At 35.6% G+C, this 17326-nt stretch overlaps 1 non-coding gene across 1 annotated transcript; it reads right to left on the reverse strand.

The window, feature by feature from the left end:
- Positions 1-16147: 16147 nt before the first annotated feature.
- Positions 16148-16339, reverse strand: LOC114075760. The gene has a single exon (XR_003576151.1). It is a non-coding gene; the product is annotated as a U2 spliceosomal RNA (small nuclear RNA).
- Positions 16340-17326: the final 987 nt, after the last annotated feature.

Raw genomic sequence — 17326 nt, forward strand, 5'->3', positions numbered from 1 at the left:
AGCTACTGCCTATAATGTAATGTGAGTATGAATTGTATGTAAAGGATCCAATGTGGATCAATTCATGATAGTTTGAGTAGGATTAACCTATGTAAACTTACCTTCCATGAATTTCTAATATGAAGCATGCTTAGAGTGAATTCGACCTTATTGGCAATTGTAGTAATGTCTCATTTAGGCTATTAATTCTTTGACTACTTCTCTACATGTACATTATTGATGAGTCTTGATTGATAAACAAGACTAGGGAAATTTATTGATGATCTATGCCTATATATTCTCTAGATAATGGTAATGTTTTGCACTAGTTGTATCATGATCTTTCAACGATTTGTACATGGTTTCTCTCATATTTAAAGTACAATTAGTTACTTCCCTGTACATTTATTAATGATGACAAAGGGTTATTGATCAAAGATGATCAAAGATTGATGAATTGGTAAGAATGACTCATCCCTCTACTTTTCTATATTAATGTAGTTGATGAAGCCTTCTATAGTATTGTGTGGTATGGTCCACTCATTGTTGCGGTGTTTACTTTATTTTCATTATATATGTGTTGACCATGGCCTTGAAGTCAAATTGAGGAACTTATGAACATGTGCTTATGATGATACTATGAGAAGTTTATGCGTACTTTCCTATTCAAGTTGTGATCTAGGTTGTATGGCTATTGTATAAGCATGTGTATATCCATGTTAGTGTAAATTATAGGTGCTTCCATTTATGAGTTAAAATGGTTAGTAATCCCTTACCTATGTAACCCTATGTGAATGCATGAATAGCACAAGTTCGAAGTCTTATCTGTAATATGAAGTTGACTTGTCTCCTATGCTATTATGTATTGTGTGGTCTATGTTTGAAAGAGTATTATGTTCTAAGAGGGTGGTTGACTCAATGTGTTGTTGATAGCCATTATGTGATCATGTTGACCAATGTACAGACACTCACTTTACATGCATGTTACAAGTAGTATAGGTCATGGTTTCTAAATGAAAGGTAGTTCTCATATTCACTAGTGTCTACTACTATGCATGGTAAGATGATGTTTATGAAAGTATGATATGTGTTTCCTTAGTTAGTATGACTTGATAGGTGTACTAGTATGGGCAAGGGTATGGGACTTTTCCTATGCATTGCACATGTTACCTTGATAGGATAGTTCTAGTTTTGGTTTCCATATGTATGAATATGATATATGAACATGTGTGACTTAAGGTGTTGTGCGAAAGGTTTGCTCACATATATGTATACACACACACATGAATTATGATCTAGTCAATAGAGGAGTCTTGAAAGGTGTGTTCAAGTGTATTCAAAACTAGATGGTGCTAATACATATGCTATGTCCATGTGAAAGGATCTTCTCACATGATTTAGGTTGATGAACTTTCATCTCTGACCTATGAGTTAAGCATATGAGGGGATGACTCTCCTAAACCTATGTTTTATAAAGAATTGATAATAAAGGTTTTCAATAAAGGGAACTTAGCTTAGCACCGAGTGAACTTGAGTATGAGTGTGTCTCCCTTCCCAATGTGGGAAGGTAGGTCACCATAAATCTCATGAGGTGTATAACCACAATGCCTTAATAGGCAAAAACGGGGTTTCCATAAGTGAATAAGCATAATGCCCCATCTCGGGATAAAGAGGGTTTTCACATCTACCTCTAAGTTCTATAACTATGCTTTCAATATAGGATCTAGCAAGTGATATCACCTAAGATGCTAGTATGTTACTCATGTCTTACCTTGGAAAAGTAAGATGCCCTCTTTTTCGTATGAGGGGATGACACCAAATTCCATGTTTGGAACCTATGGTCTTAGTGTCGGTTAAGGCTATAGTTTCCCTAAAGCAAAATGGACAATGGAAGTAAATGAATAGGATCCATATGCATGACTTGGTAGTATTGGTCTACTTGTTATGAAGATATGCATGGTATGAACCTATATGATGTGGCCTTATCTTTATATGCACTATGTTGGTCTAAATGACTATATGATGAAGATCTTGTATTGACATGAGTGAAGTTGTCTTTACTTGTTATGTGGATGTATGAATTGTATGTTAAGGTTTGTGGTCTCATGAAGAGTTTACTAAGTATGTGTGAGGTTATGGGGGCTTCACATGTGCATTGCACCAGTAGACTAAGATTGGGGTCATGAACAAGGTCTTATAATGAGGGATATGAAAAGAAGTAAAAGTGTGTGTAAGTTGATGTAGTTTACTGTAGTGTCCTATATTATTGACTTGAATGTGTCTTTTAATAGGCTATACTTCTATGATGATGTGTGTTGGCTTGTATAAGTAGTATGTATGGTTTTCATTGTGGTCCTAAGGTAATACATTGCACCAAGTATCACTAAAGGGTTACTTGGTAGGCTAATGAATTAAAAGAAGGAGTTCACTGTTAAGAAGAATGAGTTCACTATAAAGTGACTTCAAATGGGACTTAAATTCTATATGTGATTTTCTATGATGTTTGGCCTTTGATTGTGTTTATATGAAGTATATGAATGATATAAATGCTATTGTTTCAAGGTTTTATAAAGATTTACTCAAAAAGGCATAAAGTATGATTTCAAGAATATGTCCCTTTTAAATGCATGTATTTGATGGTTGTCATACTTAGTGCATTCTTGTACTAATCTCATTGTTATGGATGCTTGAAGGATGTCTTGAATGTTGAGGAGATTGATATGTGATTCCCAAGATCAAGGAAAGGAATCCTTAAGTCCAAGGATTTCCTATGTTATGGTTTACTGTAAAGTCTTAAATATTGTACTTATGTTTATGTCTTAAGGGTCCTGATCCTAATGTACTCTAATGTTGATTGAGTCTAAGATGGCAAAGCGACTTAAGTTCTAAGCATGTAATATGAAATATATATATATATATATATATATATATAAGTAAAGTTTCTAGCATATGATGTGATATGAGAAGTTTTAAATTTTCTGCCAAATTTACTATGTCAGTGCGATGAATGATAACTATGGGCTTGTACAAGACCGCCGAGAGGTCAAGTACGCCATGTTACTTCTAGGGGGTGCTCCCTGGATGTGACACATCTCTTATGTAAAGGAGACATATCATCTACCATAGCCTACCTCCATGTAGAATGAGAAAGTGCTTCACCTATAGTCTTAGGAATGGAAATAGAGGACAAAGACCACACAAAGGCATAATAGGGTGATGATAGATGACGATAACTTAAGAAGGTATAACGTGGGTTAGTAGTTTGAGTGGATCGTATACCTTTTTGAAGTACAAGTGGTTGGCCAGGAGGAGGCAAGTCCGCAGTATATGTACGCTTTTCAAACGTTTGAGATGCGAGAATAGAGGAGTCAACAGTGGGTGATGAGACTACTTTATGATGGCGAGGTGTCGCAAGACGAAGGAGACGAGAGAATAATTCATCATTTGTAGGAACTTTAGGGCTAGCTAAAATTAAATGATGCACAGAATCATGATCAAGAGGAAGTACGGCAACAGTAAGAATTAGAAACAATGTTTGTCTGTGTTCTTGTTGTTTTTCCACATTCGTAGTAAGTGGCGTCAGCGTGTTGAATTCCTCCATGAATGCATGTATCTGTCCCAAGTAAGTAGACATATCAGATTCTTGTTTCTTTAAGTTGGTCAATTGAGATATCACATCATAGAAGTGAGATATGTCATTAGTGTATAAAGCACGATCCTTTTCCCAAACTGTACAACATGTCTGGAATGGGCGAAACAAGGGCATCAATTTGGAATCAATAGAACGCCATAAAGACTACATAATTGAGCATCTACTTTCTCCCATTGTGCTTTGTCATTTGCATCTTCCTCACTTGTCTTTGCCTTTACATCTACCACATAAGTCTTGTTTGTTAAGTGATCTTGGACGCCTTGACCCTTACATCATAGCTCAATCGAGGAAGCCCAAGATAAATGGTTTGAACTTCCCAATAAAAGTTGAGAAATTATTATAGGTCTAGAACTTCCAACCCCATATTTTTAGAACCAAAAACATCGCACCCAAAAGACATTATGCTAAATTTGTCTTGTAAACAAAAAAAAACTTGATTATTGAGTTCTGATTGTCAAAAAATTCAAATCTCAAAGAAAATGTTCACCGGAAATAGCCTAGAAATAGCAGGAGCCCTAATTGCGGCAATCGGATCTGGTCAAAAACAGTATGGGCCTGATTGGAATGGCTGGACGACCCCAACTTCCCAAAAAAATCTCAAAAAATATTATCAGAAAACCCTCACGGGCTGGCGTGTGAGACAGATCTCGTCGAAAACTACCACCTCCGATCGACGCATGAGAGCGCGTGGGGTGGTGTTTTATGGTGGCTCTAGTAGGGGTTTTGTCGCGGGATGTTTCCGAGCCTCGTGGTAGTGTTGGTTTTCACACAACACCCATCTAAAGAAAAAAGAATAACAAAATCAGATGCAACAGTCACCGAAATTCGGCATAGGCATACGGTGACTTGTTTGTTCTCACCAATGCTCTGATAGCATGTGAGAAATATAAGAGAAAATAGTATTGAATTGTGTATCTAAATTGTAACATGGAGACCCTCTTTATGGACACTACATTGGAATCCTTTCCAACTAGGATTCCAATTACTCTATTCCAAGTAGGAAATACTTATTTTTATTCTAATAGTTCTAAAATTAGATCCCAAACGAGTGTCACTTGGCCTTGAAGCCCTCGTTCTTGAATCAATCCTTTTCCACTTTGAACCTCACCGCTTTCTTGCAGTTGTTCGAACATTTCTGATTGATGGTCCCAAAGTTGAACTCTATGCCTTAAATGATGCTCCAATCACATTCAACACATTAGCAATAATACGAAAGAAAGTGTCCACAAGCAATGATTTTTAGCAATATCTATCACTGTCAATTGTAGTTGGTGAGCAATACAGTGAATGTAATATGCCGATGAGTTTCATGCAAAATCAAAGTTTTAAGACCATTCATCTCTCCTTTCATGTTACTAGCCCCATATTAGCCTTGCCCACGTATTTTATATATACTCAAAGAGTGTCTCAAAAGAAAAGAGCATATTGTTTCCTTCAATGATTGTGCCAATATGAACAATAGTAAAACTAGCTCATTCACTTCGCCATTTTTATTAACATAATGCAAAGGCCATTTGTTCATAGTGTAATATCCGTGGATTCATCAACTAATATTCCAAAAAGGTCTCCATCTAAGTCATCAATTAGAGCTTTCATGGTTTCCTGTGCACAAGCACTTATAATATCCTTTTGATTATTTGTAGAAGTCATCATCACATTTTTTGAAGCATATTTTAAAATAACACTATTCACTTCTGGAAGCATTTTTCCAAGCCATTCCAAATGGCCTTAAAAAGGACTTTATATAATTATCAATTTCATCATAACCTTTAAAAGACAACTCGAAATCCAAGAGGAACCTTGCCACAGTAGTAGGATCCTCTAAACAAATTCAGTGTTCACTTCTTATTTTCTTATATTGCTTATTGAAAGTAACTTGAATAGATTATAATTGATTCTCAAAATCTAACATTTTTCTATTTTTGACTCTATTTAATTCGAAAACATATAAGTAAACTCATTCCATATATGGTTCCAAGTCTTAAAACCGATTGTGAAAAAATCCCCTGCATTTCCCTTAACATAGTCTATAACATTTCAAAAATCCAAGACGTGTCGTAAACCCTAACATAGGTTTCATGAGATTTAAATACTTTTATTAAGTTCATGTTAATGAAATTAGGTCATTTAGGAAGTTTAAGAACCAAAACGTCCATGACGTCCGGAAGTTGGTTCAAAGAGGTACTAGCGTGCCTTAACCTATTTGACTAACTTTTAGGAGTCGAAAATGTATGAAAATTGGTGAAAAGATATATTATAGGTTTTTAAATTACTTAATGGTTGAAACTTACGGGTACGACTCCCCAAGGACCAACCAAGGGCCCTTGATGTGGACCCCATCAGTTTGAGGCAACACTGCTTAAGCAGTGTGGATTGATGAGGCAGGAAACGGTCCGTGTGTGGACTGACGGGGCGTTGGTGCCACCATTTTCCCACACTTAGACAAATTGAGGAAGCCCCTCGCCTGCACAGTATCTGAACTCACCTATGGAGTGCTGGACTGAGAGGGGATGTCCGTCGACTCACAGACGGCCCGTAGGTGGTGTTCTGTCTGTGAGGGTCTCGACTTTCCTGCATGGTGTTATGTTAAGTCAATTAATTAATTAAGTGGTTTAGGGGTTATTTAGGGAATAATGGGATACTAATTAACTAACATAACTCCCATATAAAGGCCCCAACCCCAATTAACCTAATTACAACTCTCAAATACAAACTCTCTTCCTTCTCTCTTCTTTCTCTCTCTACTTGAACTCACCATTGAATACTAGCAAGAAAAAGGGTTTGGGGGTTGGAAGGGACGAATTCACCATCAATTCTTCATCAAACGTTAAGGTATGGGATCTAATTCACCTTTTGAGACTTTTTCCTCAAAGGGTTTCTTCAAAATGGATTTCAAAAGTTGAGTTTTCTTGTGGGTTTCATCCAGTTATGAAATTGATGTTGTGAACTAAGTTGTTATGGTTTATTTAGGGTATAATGGATAGAATAACATGTAATTGAACTTGATTATGTTAATTGTCATGGTTTAATTCAAATTGAAGAATGTGATCTTTAACCCTTAACCCTAAGTTTGATCCTGATGTAAATTGGGTTGTGATTGATTCAATTGTCTTGATTATGGGTTATATCACTATTAAATGATTTAGTTACAATGATCCTTAAATAATTGGAGTGAATTGTGTTCTTTCATGCTAGTCTTGAGAAGATGATCTAGGTTAGAAGGTGAGTTGATCTAGGCATCTTATTTTGGGTTATGATCTAGTATTGAATGGTGTTATAGTGTTTATACTATTCTCGTTATCATGTTGAATATTGAATTATGATGTTGAAAATCTAAGTTGTATTGAATTGAGGGTTTATGGTAAGGGCTTGACGATGAACTATGAGGAAGACGTGGTAAGTCTTCGAATCTCTATCTTAACTTCCGATTGTGATTAATTGTGGTTAAGTCATGATATTATATTGGAGTGCCTTGTATTAATATTGATAAGGTGGTATGATGTTGAATGTAAATGTCTTGGTTTTGGTTGTGAGGTTGTTAAGATGTAAAGGTTATAAGGGTGGTGATGTATACCAATGTGCCTTATTATGAAATGTTATGTAATGTGTTAACCTCACCTATATGAATTATGATGAAAGGACTTACAGTCATACAATTCTTATTGAGCTATTGATGATGATGATTATACAAGGGATATACCTTATGACCTAAACTAAGCTATGATTGATAATTAAAGGCTTAAAGACATTTAAAAAAAGGGACCCTAGCTTAGCACCAAGTGAACTAGATTGAGGAGTGTCCCTTCCCACATAGGGAAGGTAGGAACACTAAATTACTCTTGAGATTGGAGACCATAATGAATGGTGCATAAAGAGGGTCCCAACTTATCTCCTAGTTCTTGAACTATGTTGCCCCATAGGAATACTAGTTAGTGGATCTACGTAGTTTCTATGTTTCATGTTTCGGTACTACCTTGTCAAGTAGTCCACCTTCTTTCGGTGTAGGGTCTTATGACACCGGATTCCACAATAGCTCATGTGGTCTATTTCAGTTAGGGCAAGATTTTCCCAAAAAGTTAAAATAAATTAAAGGACTTGAACTCTAACTTGGATAACCTAAGGGGTCTAGCTTAGTCTAGGTAGGGATATGGGACTCTACCTAAGCATTGCACTAGTTAACCTTGAGGGGAGCCTTAGGAGGATGTTCTTATATATGTTTATGTTATAATGATATATGATATGTACTTGATGAACTTGCACATTGTTGATACTATTTGTTGATTAGTTCACTTATGAGTATGCATTGGATTATATTGTTAAGATAAGGTGAAATATATATCTAAATGTTATATTATCTGAAGTTGGACATTGGTTATGGTTTCTTGTTGAGGTCACTTGATTGAGTAGGGTTATGGGGCTTTGCTTGGTCCATGCACTTGTTGACTTGATAAGGATTCATTAGTAGTTGTCTTGTTTAATATGATGTGATTAACTCTTAACCATATTTGTGATGTCATTCCTTGATGGAAGGGTTGTAGTAAATCATCGGTTCAAGTATGTTGGGATGCATATTACTTGTTTGAGTTAGTAAGCATGTTTGGTTGGTTGGTATGACTTGCTTAGTTATGCATGAGACTTTTAAACTTGTAAAATGGCATGTTTTGACTAAAAATCCCTTTTTAGCATGTTTTGACATTATATGTTCACATGGTCTCATACTTAATACATGTGGGGTACTAGCCCCATTTTCTTTCCGTTTCCCCAATATTTTTAGGTTCTGGTCGTTGAAGTGTTTCAAAAGGAGACATTGAAGAAGGCTTGGATTTCCTTATTCATCCAAGTAGGGTAGGTCCTCAACTTCCGAGGGCAATGCCACTATCTAGCTTTACGGTCTTGTTATGAGTTTAAAGACTTTTTCAGTTCTTTCCTTTTCAATTGAGTACTATACTTTTGTATGACCTATATGTGGTCTTGTTGGATTGATGTAAAGTTTATACCCAAATTTAATATACTCCAAATAGATGGTTATGAGATGAGACGACCTTTATGACTATGGTATTTTCTATATAATAATGTGCAATAAAAGTAGAAGGCTATGTAGCCTTTGTATACGAAGGGTCTATGTATACTCAATACGACTATATTATGTGTATGTAGAGGTCTATGTAAACCTCCAAGTAGATGAAATGAAAAGTTTTAAATTATTCCGCAATTTCAACCTATGAATGTAATGACATGAGATTAAGAGGCTACTCTTAGTCCTTAAAGAGGACGACGACGCTGGTTACGTCTAGGGGTAAACCCGGATGTGAAATAGTCATTTTTAAAATAAATAGCAAAATAAACAAAATACAACATCTTTCTTCATACTATACTCCATCCACCTAGAATATGAACCCTTAAACCATGTCGAATAAAATCTCCTCTTTTTTTTTACAAATCTAGTTTGAGGATATTTAGAAACAATCGGTTGCAAGGCATTTGTTGAACATAGTCTCTTCTCACTTCATCTTGTATTCTAGGGCTATATTAATGAATGTATATTCTTTCTCTAGGATCTGATTTAAGTGATTCCAAATCAAACTTATCTATAAAACACAAAAATTGTCTCTAAAATTTTAACTTGGTTGAGAATAATTATGTTTCTTCAAAAATCTATTCGTTTCAAATGACAAGAATCAATAATAAATTAAACAAAGATTTAATCAATAACATAAGTAAATGTACATTGTTGATACAGGAATGGCACCCCTCCAGCCCTCCTTTCGCAACACAACAAAAATAAAAGATAATAGAGAAATCACTCCGCTCACAAAATAAATATATAAAAATTACTATTTCAACAAGATATTGAAAAATCACGCCCTTTATAGAATAACAAAAATAAAATATAATGGAGGAATCACATTCCTCCTTTCACAAGATCATAAAAATATAAACTTATAAATAAATACGACATTTTTAATAAGGGAATCACACCTCTTCTTTCCTAGCACAAAAAGTACGCTTAATAGAACTTACCAATTTATGCGGTGACAATAGCATGACTTCAATTATACAGACTGTAGTGAAGAATACTTGTAAGTTATAAGTTCATAGGTTTTCTAGAAGTCTTTATATTTTGATTAAAATTGTGTTAGGGCTTTTATTTGTTTTTAATTTCAGAGAAGAAAGGGGTGGGGCCACATGAGATAGCAAAATATGGGGGGGTCAAATGAGGAGGCAAAAACGATTGGTTAATATATGATGTATTTAAAAAGGTAACTAGTAAGAAAAGGCTGATTTCAGAGGCAAAAAATACACACCCCTTCGCAGGGCTCGAACTCTCGTCATTGAGTATTAAAGTTAAGCGCTCAACCTGGGGGACCAAATTACTTTTGTTCATTTGGGTCCACAATTAGATATATTATCTTTTTATAGACTATCTATACATATATCTGTTGGTTATTTTTGGGTGTGGAGACTACGGACACTATCAATTTCTTTCAACTTAAATTTATTATATCAAAGTAAGGACCTGCTTCGGTCTTACAATCTTGATCACACTTGTTTCTTGCTTCAGATTACAACTCAAATAGACTACCTCAATTTATAGGTGGTGATGGAAGAATCTAGCTGAGGGTTTTGCTACTATGTTCTAGAATGTTCTTCTAACTTCCTATTTCTAAAACTACCTTTTCTAGAACATCTCTAGACTTTTATATCTAGAATACTCTTTTTAGAGCTCTTCCTTTATTTCTTTATAACTCTTGAATATTCTAGATTTTTCTTGACTTATCTTAAGTAATGATTAAGTTGGTGATGAATTTTTAACAATATCTACAAAACACAACTAAAAGTTATCCGGTTCACGTGCACTCTCATGGCTGCATGTGGGTCAGCCTCCGATTACAAGAGTATAACCACTCCATGCCAAGAATAATATTGAAATCAAGCATATCTAACTCTACTAGATCTACTATGGTGACTTTCTGCGAAACATGAGACTGGGCAATTTCTGTATACACATTTAGCTAATAGTGATTCACCAACAAGGGTGAGCTAGAGACTGAGAAGGGTGCTGATAGGATTTCGGGACCGTTATCAAAATTTAATGCACTATAAGCAATCACGAAAGGAAGTGTGGCCCCTAATAATGCATAACCATCAAGTTGAAATACACACATCATATGTGTGATGTGTAGTCTGTTGAGTCGGCTGTTGAAGTGTTATGTTGAGTTTGCTGGAGAACATCCTTACCCCTAGTTGATACCTTAGGCATTTCCTCAACCAGTGGCCTGACTTACCACATCTAAACCAGTTACCACTTCCCACCATACTCCCTCAGGGATGGTTCTTACGATACTTCTGACAAACCAAAAAGGTACGACCATTAGTGACACTACCCTGGGACTTAGAGCCAGGTGCTCTATTCTTGTTGACATGACTGAACTTGGGTTTTGGGGCACTAGCAAAGGATGGAGCTGGACCTGAAAACTTCTGACGAAACTGAGAGCGATTGCCACCGTCAGGCTTCTACAAAGACTAGTCCAACTGTCTATTCTTGCCCTCTTACTCTCCGTAGCACTCTACTTAACCTTCTCTTTCTCAATAAGTTGAGCATGAGTCATCAACCTGAAGATGTTCATCTCCTTTATCAACATAGTAGTTTTATACTCCTTTACTATGATCTCTTCACCACTTGAAACAAACTTGCTCATACAAGCCCTGGAGTCGGTTAGCATAGATGAAAAATAATTGGAAAGTTGGGGAAATTTCACAGAATACTCCTTCACTGACATATTTTGTTACTTCAGATTTATAAACTCCTGGACCTTGGCCTCCTCAACATCAAGTGGAAAGAACCTGTTCAAAATTGCAGCCACAAACTTCTCCCAGTCCATTAGGCCTGCATCAATCCCTCTGTCATCGGGTAAGCAGCTAAGTATGCACTCTCCACTAGGATGACCCCCATAATCTATGTGCGATTCTGAACACCATCGATTTTGAACTCCTTTGGGTCCTGCTCCACCTTTGAAATATAAAACTCAAGAGGATTCATCCTAGTAATATCCCGAACCCTAGTCATTTTCGTATTCCCATTCTGGTTAGCTTAGCCTATTGATTAACCAGAGTGGTCATGGCCTGAGCTAACGCTTGGAAAGCATCCCTGAACTTGGCATGAGAGACTTCCTCATTCAAAGGGTCTGCTCGAGCTAGTGGTGCTTGCTGACCTTCATTCTTGTTCCTTCTAACATAAGTTGTTCCTTCTAACATAAGCTCTTCTGGAAGGCATAATTCTGTTAATCACACAGAGCACGAATTAAAGCAAAAGGAGGTGTATGAAAGAATTGAACTATTTCCTAAAATGATTCACTCTCATTCATAAGTGTGACGCGCTTTACACCCATGAACAAGACTCTACTTAACATGACTTTCAGACACTCTAGGACACTTGAACTTAAGGTTATGATATCAAGTTTTTCATGACCCAAGACTACCCCTACTTGTAACATGGTGCTTTGAGCCATAAGTGACCCCAAACTAACTCATGGTCTGGCATGACAATATGATTTATGTAAACAATAATTGAGAATAAATGAATGCGGAACCTAAACTCAAATAACAGAGTAGTCTGAAATATACAATTTATATACTCAAAAGCGAGTTCATCTGAAAACAACACAAAGTTGGCATGTATATCACAAAACCTCTACTAAGATGAGTTACTAGTGCCCACAACTAACTCTAACCGTCTAAAAACTAAAGGATTTAATAATTGAAAGAAATATGAAGTTGTCCTCGGAAGATGAGGACTCACCATACGTGTTGTTGAGCTGATCAAAAGTCGTACTAACCGCAAGTTGGACGTTAAACGTCCGAACCTACATTATAGGACAATATAGGGCGAAGAGTATGCGCTCAGTACTTTGAATCTACTGAGAATGCGAAATATGCATGATAAGACTATAAACTGAACATGATAAATCTGAAGTGCTGAGCTGAATAACTTTGACTAATGCAACGACTGAGTAGTAAAACGTGTAATTAATAAATGCTGAAACCTGAGATAACTGACTACAAGGTCATGCGACATCTAAGATTGGACTATGGGAGATACTAATAACTGACATATAACTTTAGAACTTCTGGGGTGTTACACCATCTCCACTCCAACTGTTTAGTAATTCTCTTGCTACCTGGCATCTCCCACCTGATTCACCTTAGGTTGATGAAGATTTTCTTTATCTAATCAGTCACTTACAATGTAAAAAGATATGGTTGGTTTTCTTTGCCTACTCTCCACCTGAGTAACATCTGGAGCATAGATGGTACCCATTCTTTTCAAATTATCTCATGTCAATACTGCTTCTTGGCCACCAACGATGTAAATCACGCTACTTTGAAACAGAATCTTGGACTCTCCAGATCAGCTTCCATGGCAGCAGTACACTTGATTCTTGGACAAGTTATGTTCCGTGTATGCATCTCTCACAGAAAAATTGTTTCTTCCTTTGCCATTCCAGACTTATATCACAGAAAAAAGTTGAGATAAGGTACTATATAATTCAGTTATTCCCAATCATTTAGAAACCGTCTGAAGGTATGCTCCGTCCCTGCTCAGACCATAATTCTGCCACTGTTACATCATGTTGTTGGCATAAGTTGTAATGTCTGGATATATTTGTTTTAACAGTCCATGACCAATCCAATTCTCCTCCCAAAAAGATACTTAAGTTCCAAAAAAAAACGTTTCAAGCTTCTGATAAAAGGAAAGGAGCTAATGGAATTCTGGTGGTTGTTTAAACCATGTTTTCAGCTTTTGATGTTTAATTTATCTATTGTTAAAGCTCAGCTCATACAATCTTCAAGTTGTCTAAAATGATCTAATTTAGCTTCAGAAACTAGGTCAACCAAAATAAACAAAATTGTTGAGACTTTGTAGCTTTTACTCCCTCCACACACTTTCATCCCTTGTCTGCAATTTCTCATACCTATTGGAACTCCCTGTAATCTGTTGATCATTCATGAGGGGGCTTGGGCACAGCGGGATATTGGTGAGGTTACAGGGAGTTCATTAGCTGGAGCAGTTGAAGAAGGTGACAGTGGGCACAATAAGCTGGTGGAACTTTTAGATTTGTGCTCAATAATATTGACCCTTTAACCAGAGAACTATGTTGGTTTTTTCCTTTTCTAATGAGATGATGGTAAAGTTTGTTGAGTGAAAGTAGGCAAGGAAGGGAGGTAAACTTCCTTTGACATTGTACTACTTATAGCCATGAATGGTGATAAGACCTCGGTGCGATTGTAGCATAATCTCTTGCTGGTTTTAACCCATCGATTGTACTTCCTGAAGGGAGGAGGAGAACACGTTATACACATGGTATTTGATGGGATTTACCTTTACAAAGCTTTATAAACTTTACTGTATTAGTGCTTCCTGATGAAATGTCTTAACCCGCACCCCTTTTGGTTCCAAAGCCCAACTATAGCAATTCCTCTTCCTATTGAATCATATTCGCAAGAGTTTTACCTTTCAAATCTAAAGAATCATTATGTGTTATAGGAAAGCTCCTAGGTTTTATGAATTGTAACGAGCTCAGTTTTCGACTGTTAAATTCTATTATAAATTGATATGCAGTAATTGTTTTGGTTCAGTTACTATTCGCAGTTATTATCTATCTTATAGTTAGGTCATAGGTTATAGCCTCCTTTGTTACTGTCTTACTGATAACACCATAACTTATAACAGGACGATCGGAATGTTAAAACAATGGCTACACTTGTTTTCATTTCTCTTTCTCTATGTAGCCTCCATGAAGACACTGCTATCTACTTTGTATAGTAGATGCATAACTCTGGGATGAGCTCTGTTGGGTTGATATTTTACTCTTTCAATTCTTTTCACTGTATATTGGAAAAAGATAAAACTTTATCTTCTTGTCAGGATTTGATATTTCAAACTGACCGGACTCTCATTTTTACAGCTTCCGGCTCCTGTCGATATAGTTATCTTTAAACTAACAAACACAGTAAATGTTTTCAGGTGAGATTAAATCAATTGTTGTTAATCGAATGAATGTTTTAACCCGTTCATATTGAAGATAAAATTTTTGAAATGAAAAGTTCATCACTATATGGATTCACAACCTGAGTAGTAATCATCTTCTCTGGTTTAAACTAACTTATAATCATCTTCTCTGTTTTATACATTAAACTAACTCAATTCCATTAATCATCTATAATTCCATTGATCAAAGAGCAGTGAATGAAACAATTTACGTTTTGTTAACTGCAAAATAGTTTCAACAGTGTTGCTGAAATCAAGAGTAGATCACTTTGTCATGTTAGTACTATTGCTAAATATCTAACATTCTGCTATGAAGAAACAAAGGTTATGTTTATGAGGTGACCGGTCAGTAACAGAATCAGAATGTCACATAAGATACGGATTTATGCATGTGATCTAAAAGCTATTTTGTGAGTGCTAGCATGAGTCGTATTGCCTATTATGAAGCTGCATTACTGACAGAGAAGAAGACTTTTTAGTATCATATGCTCTTCACAAAGAAATTACTTTTTCCAACCCCACCCAAGGAGGATCAATATTCAATAGTAGCGTCACCTACCTTCCAACATGACTTGAACCGTGAACCTTCAGGTTGATGTGAAGATGCTCCCCCACTTGTGCAGACCTATTTATCTTGCAACAAGTTTGATCAATTACACAGATGGCTTATAAAAGTCATATGGATATAACAAGTTTACCTAAGGCATATTACTCAAAAAATAAGATAGAAAACAAGAAATGTAAATTTAAATTTGTTGACGTAACATTTTTTCCACCGCAACATACCAATCTTGGTCCAAGAATGTTAAAGGTTAATAATAACTTCACCAAAATCCTAAGTTCTAATATCTTTGTTATGAATCTCGGAGAAACTCCTTCAACAAACGATTGAAAGAAAGGTTTACAATTAGAATTGGTGGGGTGCACCAAGCCAAGGCAGTAGTGCGACACCTAGATGACGTTTAAAGATCCTAATAGCAAGCTACCATGATGGACCTTCCCCTCATATTCCTCTGTTGTGAACAAATATTGAGAACTAATAAGAAACACAAATTATTTTCATGAATCTTTCAATGCTTGTTGATTAATAACACAAATTGAATCTTTTTGGTCCTCGTCAGATTTGAGAAAGTTGAGAAAGAGCTTTTATAGTTCCCAAAAAATTGACAAGTGAGAATGTAAAGTAAGCTTTACAACTAAATTAAGTGGGTGCATCCAGCCAAGACAGAAGTGCAATGCCAAAGGATGCTTGAATGTCCTGAATCCCAATAGCAAGCTACCATATGGACATCCCCTCAAAATAGAGTTGAGTACATAAGGGGTGATACTTTGCGAGTATGTAGCTAAAATGGTATTATTAAAACATTAAGCACCAGTGGTCTAGTGGTAGAATAGTACCCTACGACGTGTATAGAAACGGGTTCGAAACCTGGTTGGTGCATTATTTGAGTGCCATGAAGGCCCCAATAGCAAGCTACCTTTGTGGGCCTTCCCCCCAAAAAGTAGAGTTAATATCGTGTGAGTCAAGCTACTATGATGGACCTTCCCCCTCGAAAAATAGAGTTAATATCGTGTGAGTCGATGACTCTCATATCATATATTAAACTGATAAGAACAAATACTACACATGATCTAAGATAAAAGGTCGAGAAAGGTATGATTTTCCATTTGTTATGTCGGGCTATTTATACGTCACTTGTTAAATTAAAGGAAAAATTACTTATATACACATCTTGATTTTTCATAATTTTCATCATTCCCTATCATTTGAAATATTTTCAAAATCCCTTTTTTCCCAATTTTCAAGTCAACCGAATATATAAGTATTCCGACCTTAACACATGATTTCCTTTCTTTTCTTACTCCTTTATTCTCTCCTTAATTTCACTCTACAATCTTATCAGTTACAATTTTCATATCAATTTGATTTTCAAAAGGATTCTCTACAATCTTATCAGTTAGAATTTTCATATCAATTTTATTTTCAAAAGGATTCTCTCTCCGATCAATCAAATTCAAACTACTAAATTGATATATTGTGTCTCCTGAGAAAATTAAATGAAAGGTGTCAAATAAGTCTTGGTTTGATTTTTGGTGATAGATTGACCAAAAGCTGGTCAAATCCTCTTTAAAATGTAATTAAGTAAATTTTGGACTAAATTAATATTTTTAAAACGTTCTAATCTTTTATAAAATATAAAACAGCACTTCATTTTTCAACTTTTATAATTCTATCCAACCCATTTTTTTAAAAAAAAGTAATTGAAAATAAGATTTTCTCTTCTTCTTCTCTCAATGTTCTCTCTTCTCTTATTCCTCCTCCTTAGAAAATCCGAAAATCCGACTATCAAAATAAATATTCTCCCCCATTATCTAATCTTACTCCTCATCTCCGGTCATGACTCTATCCTCTTTTTAAACTGAAGATTGTGTCGACTTAAAATGGGTAAGTCATTTTTTTAGAGAATTTACAATTTTGGAACAATACTAAGTTTTTTTCTTGGGTTAATGAAGAATAAATTGTTCTACAGATGTGAAAAATAAATAATACTGTAATGGTACCTATTATTTATTGTTTTAGAAAGAAAATTAACAAACCCAAAAATCCCTAATTTTGAGAAAATGTATAATGTATTGTTAACATT

Source organism: Solanum pennellii, chromosome 1, assembly GCF_001406875.1.
Source record: "Solanum pennellii chromosome 1, SPENNV200".
In the NCBI taxonomy this organism is placed as follows: domain Eukaryota; kingdom Viridiplantae; phylum Streptophyta; class Magnoliopsida; order Solanales; family Solanaceae; genus Solanum; species Solanum pennellii.